Genomic DNA, 6,000 nt, shown 5'->3' with positions numbered 1-6,000 from the left:
CACCGACAGGTCGTGTCATCCTCAGCCCAAAGCCGTCACATGATTCGAAGATGGACGAGCATGTGGTCAGCACACCGCTCTCTCGGCAGTATGTCAGTTTACGAGACCGGAACCGCTGCTTCTCTATCAAGTACCTCCTCTGTTTTCCTCAGAACAGCTAAGTGCACCCCGCTTGTCAACAGTACTCCGTAGACCGAATGATCACCCATCCAAGTGCTAGCCCAGCCCGACAGCGCGTAACTTCGGTTATCTGACGGGATCCGGTGTTACTGGTGCACTACAGAAGCTCTGCCCATCTGAACATCACTTCGGTTTATTTTGTGCACCCCTTCGTACCCCCAGTGAGTGCAGTCAATGAGTTAAAACACATTTTCTCTATTAATTTTACTTATACAGGGTGTTACAAAAAGGTACGGCCAAACTTTCAGGAAACATTCCTCACACACAAATGAAGAAAAGATGTTATGTGGACATGTGTCCGGAAACACTTAATTTCCATGTTAGAGCTCATTTTAGTTTCGTCAGTATGTACTGTAATTCCTCAATTCACCGCCATTTGGCCCAATTGAAGGAAGGTAATGTTGACTTCGGTGCTTGTGTTGACATGCGACTCATTGCTCTACATCAAGCGCATCAGTACGTAGCATCAACAGGTTAGTGTTCATCACGAACGTGGATTTGCAGTAAGTGTAATGTTTACAAATGCGGAGTTGGCAGACGCCCATTTGATGTATGGATTAGCACGGGGCAATAGCCGTGGCGCGGTACGTTTGTATCGAGACAGATTTCCAGAACGAAGGTGTCCCGACAGGAAGACGTTCGAAGCAATTGATCGGCGTCTTAGGGAGCACGGAACATTCCAGCCTATGACTCGCGACTGGGGAAGACCTAGAACGACGAGGACACCTGCAATGGACGAGGCAATTCTTCGTGCAGTTGACGATACCCTAATGTCAGTGTCAGAGAAGTTGCTCCTGTACAATGTAACGTTGACCACGTCACTGTATGGGGAGTGCTACGGGAGAACCAGTTGTTTCCCTACCATGTACAGCGTGTGCAGGCACTATCAGCAGCTGATTGGCCTCCACAGGTACACTTCTGCGAATGGTTCATCCAACAATGTGTTAATCATCATTTCAGTGCAAATGTTCTCTTTACGGATGAGACTTCATTCCAACGTGATCAAATTGTAAATTTTCACAATCAACATGCGTAGGCTGACGAGAATCCGCACGCAATTGTGCAATCACGTCATCAACACAGATTTTCTGCGAACGTTTGGGCAGGCATTGTTGGTGATGTCTTGATTGGGCCCCATGTTCTTCCACCTACGCTCAATGGAGCACGTTATCATGATTTCATACGGGATATTCTACCTGTGCTGCTAGAACATGTGCCTTTACAAGTACGACACAACATGTGGTTCATGCACGATGGAGCTCCTGCACATTTCAGTCGAAGTGTTTGTACGCTTCTCAACAACAGATTCGGTGACCGATGGATTGGTAGATGCGGACCAATTCCATGGCCTCCACGCTCTCCTGACCTCGACCCTCTTGACTTTCATTTATGGTGGCATTTGAAAGCTCTTTTCTACACAACCCCGGTACCAAATGTAGAGACTCTTCGTGCCCGTATTGTGGGCGGCTGTGATACAATAAGCCATTCTCTAGGGCTGCATCAGCGCATCAGGGATTCCATGTGACCGAGGGTGGATGCATGTATCCCCGCTAACGGAGGACATTTTGAACATTTCCTGTAACAAAGTGTTTGAAGTCACGCTGGTACGTTCTGTTGCTGTGTGTTTCCATTCCGTGATTAATGTGATTTGAAGAGAAATAATAAAATGAGCTCTAACATGGAAAGTAAGCGCTTCCGGACACATGTCCACATAACATATTTTCTTTCTTTGTGTGTGAGGAATGTTTCCTGAAAGTTTGGCCGTACCTTTTTGTAACACCCTGTATTTTACGTTAGATTCTCCCAGAAGAACTGAAATTGTTAAAGGAGTAGTATGTTTTTAATGTGCCATTTTACGAAATCAAATAATGATGAAAATAGTGTGCGACAGCTAGGGAACACAATAGTAGACAAACTTTCCAGGTAGCAATGGGTTACTGAGAAAGCAGCTTTTAGAGCTGAGCTTTGCTGAAGGAGTCATGAACGGCTGCTAGGAGGTCACAGAGAGTGGATCAGCCTTTGCACCACTGCACGACCTATTAAACTAGCAATCTCACGCATAGATCTACAAACTGAAAGTTATCCCACGTGGTGCCCCGAATTAGTGAGAGGGATAATCGGCAAGGGAGGGGGAAGGGGAAGGGATAAGCTGCAGCAGGCTGGCGACAGTGGCGCCACTCTACCGGCGGCCTTATAACGCACAGGCCGATCGTAGCTGCCGACAGTCAGCTGACTACTTTGTATTGTTTGGCGCATGCGCAGCTCGCTGAGCGTTACACTTCTGGTAAGGATTTCGCAGCGCCGGCAGAAGTACATTCACGTATTACAAACTTTTCACGCGTTCCACACTGATTATGCCCCGTCTAGTTGGTTTGTTAAGGAGAATGTCACTGTGTTCGGTTTATGAATGTGAGGAACTACTCTGAACTTAACAGCGATTTCCTCTAGTTTCTGTGGCAGCATTCGGTTCCATCCACGGACTGTATGGTTTCTTCCCAACAATGTACATTCACCACTTTCATAATCTGGTTACTCATTTTTATCCTTCACTGGGGGAGGGAGACTTTCAAAGTTATTTAAGCGGGTGTCTTTCGGATTTTACACTGAAATTAGTAGTCAGGTTACGTATTTTCCCATTCTGTATGAGAAATATTTTATCTGAGAAAAAATCTTATATAAACGCTTGGATGTATTTTAGAGAAGCAAAGTACGACGTTTATCAACCATATGAGACGAATAATAAATAATTATTCCATTTTCTGCCACTTTTCATATTTTATATCCATCACACCACGTTTTTTGTATGCCTTTTCGTTGCACTGTAAACACATTGTTCGTGTTTTGTTGTTTTTTTGCTTGCACATGCGTAATAAATTCCAGGTTATTTAAGTTCCTCAGTCTGCGATTCTTCGCACCTTTACCTCGTCAAGAAGGCATGAATTTCCTCGGGGTCATGTTTCACGCAACACTCGTCGTTTCAAACGTTCTTCCATTCAAACAGGAGCAAGGCGTTTCAGAAAATCCGCGTCATTATGAGGGTTGTTAAGTTGCAAAATGCTGACTGTTTGATGTTACTTTTATGGTTTTCTATTTCGACAATTTCATTTTCTGTCTCGGTATCAGAAAAATCTGATTCATTTTTCTTTTTCTAAATATCGCCTTATTTCCTACTCAATGTCTTCAGGACACAAAATTTAATGGAACTTGTCCAGCAAGTTATGTTTCGCCATAAGATACAAATTTTTCGATCTTGATTAAAATAACTGTAAAAATTAAACTATGGTTATGTCTAAATAAACAGAGCACCCCTTGTAGTGCTACAGACAGAACTAGTGAAGTGCACCAGAACAGGTTCGAATCCACGTGCTGAATTGATAATTGTTGCCTGGTACTCCGGCCAACACGATTGCTGTATAGACCAGAGGTTATCAAATGTTTTGCACCTACCGACCCTTAAATTTAATGGATTCATTGCTGTTTATGTAGATGCTTTTATTAGCCTTGCATATAGGCAAGTGCGCCTTTCCTGTCCAATAATTTAAATGATTATTTAGTCCACTTCTTATTAATTGATTTCGTTGGCAGTACAAACCCATACCAAATAAATTTACGGCGGCTATTCCAAAGTAAAGGAAGAACGTTAATTTTCGTATTGATGTATCCAGTTTCATATGATTTCATTCAAAGTCGATGTCTAAATGTTACGGTGCTATAGCAGATATCTGAGCATTTCTAAATATACGTTTGTTTCATAGGAAAAAAAAAAGTTTAATAAAATAGAGCATCATGCTCTAAATGGCTTCTCTTCTTTCAAAATAGTCTACTTTTATATCGCTAAACCTGTCAAGATGATGTTGCCAAGGATCAACTGTTGTTACGTTCAAATGTTCCTTTTTTTTAAAAAAAAATGGTTTTTATGAGTGTAGAAAGGAGACTTGTAATTCTGAATTACATTAATTTCACCGCCTTCACTACCTCCTGCGAAAGATCTTGCCACAGCCTCTATAGTTTGAGACCTAAAAAGTTTCCACAATTACTATAGCATAGGATCTCACGCTTCCCAAGTACACAATACGTCACCAGTACAAAGTCGAAGAGATTACACGACGCACTGAATTCTTTACCCCAAAGGTTTAGATTAAAGTTAGCGACAGTGAGGACTTACGACAATAAAACTTACTGTCTAATACACAATGAACGGATGTACAGATTGGGTTACAGCTGAAATAAAAGCCGTAACAACACCAAACACCTGCATGAACTGTCGACAAGAATTTACGTTCACACTCACAAGAACATTATAACGGTTAAAACCTCATAAAATTCATGCTGAAGTACACATACGCGTATTTTCTGCTCCACGTTAAGGACATTTATCTATAAAACTCTGCGTTTGTGTTCGGTCGGCGCTTGAAGATTAACGACTACAAGTCGCGTAAAGAACGTAACAAACAATTACGATCAATATATCAGCAAGTGCCATAAACGACGTATTATTTTTCATGACAGTTGCGTTACCTTCAGTCAATAAACTGTCCACGTTGTTGGGTTGGATTACTGTGGAGTCTTTGGTATCAGATACGAACGTACAAGATCCAACTTGTGTAAAATACCAACACCCATCCACCATACGATATTGCATAAATTACATGCTACACAATAAGAATCGCTAATGAAAGAAATTCGTGGACCGGTTAGGTAATAATGAAAGTTATTGCTAATGTCTTTTGTCAGACCTGCGCTCTCTTAAAAGTGGAAACAATGAGATAAGATTTTCGTCCGTATGAAACCCAGCATCAACATCACGGTCTCCCATCGTGAGTTCTGTGAACGAAGTATTGCTGCAGTTCCAGGTCAGTGCATCTCGTAGCATTGCACCACATCAGATTTCCTTACAAATTATTCATGCTAAGATTCCTCTGAGATCCTCAACATTTTCCCTGCAGATGATTTTCCTAAGATTATGCAACATATCCACACCACTGGCATTAAGAACTGGTCGATACGCAGTCACAGAACGTTTATCACATAGGGTAGACGCACTGCACCCATCGCTGTTGATAGGGCCGCGCCAGTTATAACCTGTTAGAAGGCGGAATTAATGTTCTCATGCATACTGAACAAAGAGTTCGCTACGGTCGCAATTTCGAATCCTGCCTCGGGCATGGGTGTGTGTGATGTCCTTAGGTTAGTAAGGTTTAAGTAGTTCTAAGTTCTAGGGGACTGATGACCTCAGATGTTAAGTCTCATAGTGTTCAGAGCCATTTGAAACAACAAAGAGTTATGTTTTAGCTTTGTTTAGTTACAAGTTAAGTCTTACAAAGAAAAACCACTAATAATAACGATATTTATGAAAAAAAATGTCCCTGTTAACGGTTTCAAACTGACAGATTTATTCTCAGCCAGCTGTTCTCGTTTAAACTGACATTTAGCTTATGCTGCACGTGCGAAGTTGGCTGTTTCTCGCTGTGGTGAAAGCTCCTTGTCTGTTTTTATAAGAGTTAATCTGGGTTTTTGCACAGCCACAATCCCATAATGCCAATTTTCGTCAACACAGAACATGCTGTGTTAGTACTGTCTCAAAAAATTGACTTTTATTATCTCTTTTGATGAAATGGAGTGTTATAGTTCTTAAAGATCTTCACATACGTGCTTTATGTGAAACAACCATAATAATCGGAGATAAATTGTTACTATTTACTTTGTCAAACACTTTTTTCTCTCTACATCCTCTACTACTACAAATTAGCTGTTACAGTGAGCTTCAGCGTTCTAACTCATTCTGGCGTTCGCAAACATAAATAAATAAATTTGAGGTTA

General features: G+C 41.5%; 1 protein-coding gene across 1 annotated transcript in view; it reads left to right on the top strand.

Moving 5' to 3' along the window:
• The first annotated feature begins 2,361 nt into the window (after window positions 1-2,361).
• LOC126457372 (homocysteine S-methyltransferase YbgG-like) overlaps window positions 2,362-6,000 on the top strand; it is a 76,889-nt gene continuing 73,250 nt past the window's right edge. Inside the window, exon 1 of the mRNA XM_050093624.1 lies at window positions 2,362-2,464. The gene's annotated coding sequence lies outside the window, so the exon portion shown is untranslated. The remainder of the gene's footprint in view (window positions 2,465-6,000) is intronic.

This window comes from Schistocerca serialis, chromosome 2, assembly GCF_023864345.2.
Source record: "Schistocerca serialis cubense isolate TAMUIC-IGC-003099 chromosome 2, iqSchSeri2.2, whole genome shotgun sequence".
In the NCBI taxonomy this organism is placed as follows: domain Eukaryota; kingdom Metazoa; phylum Arthropoda; class Insecta; order Orthoptera; family Acrididae; genus Schistocerca; species Schistocerca serialis.
The sequence above is the reverse complement of the archived record's forward strand: the minus strand, read 5'-3'. Positions and strand labels throughout refer to the sequence as shown.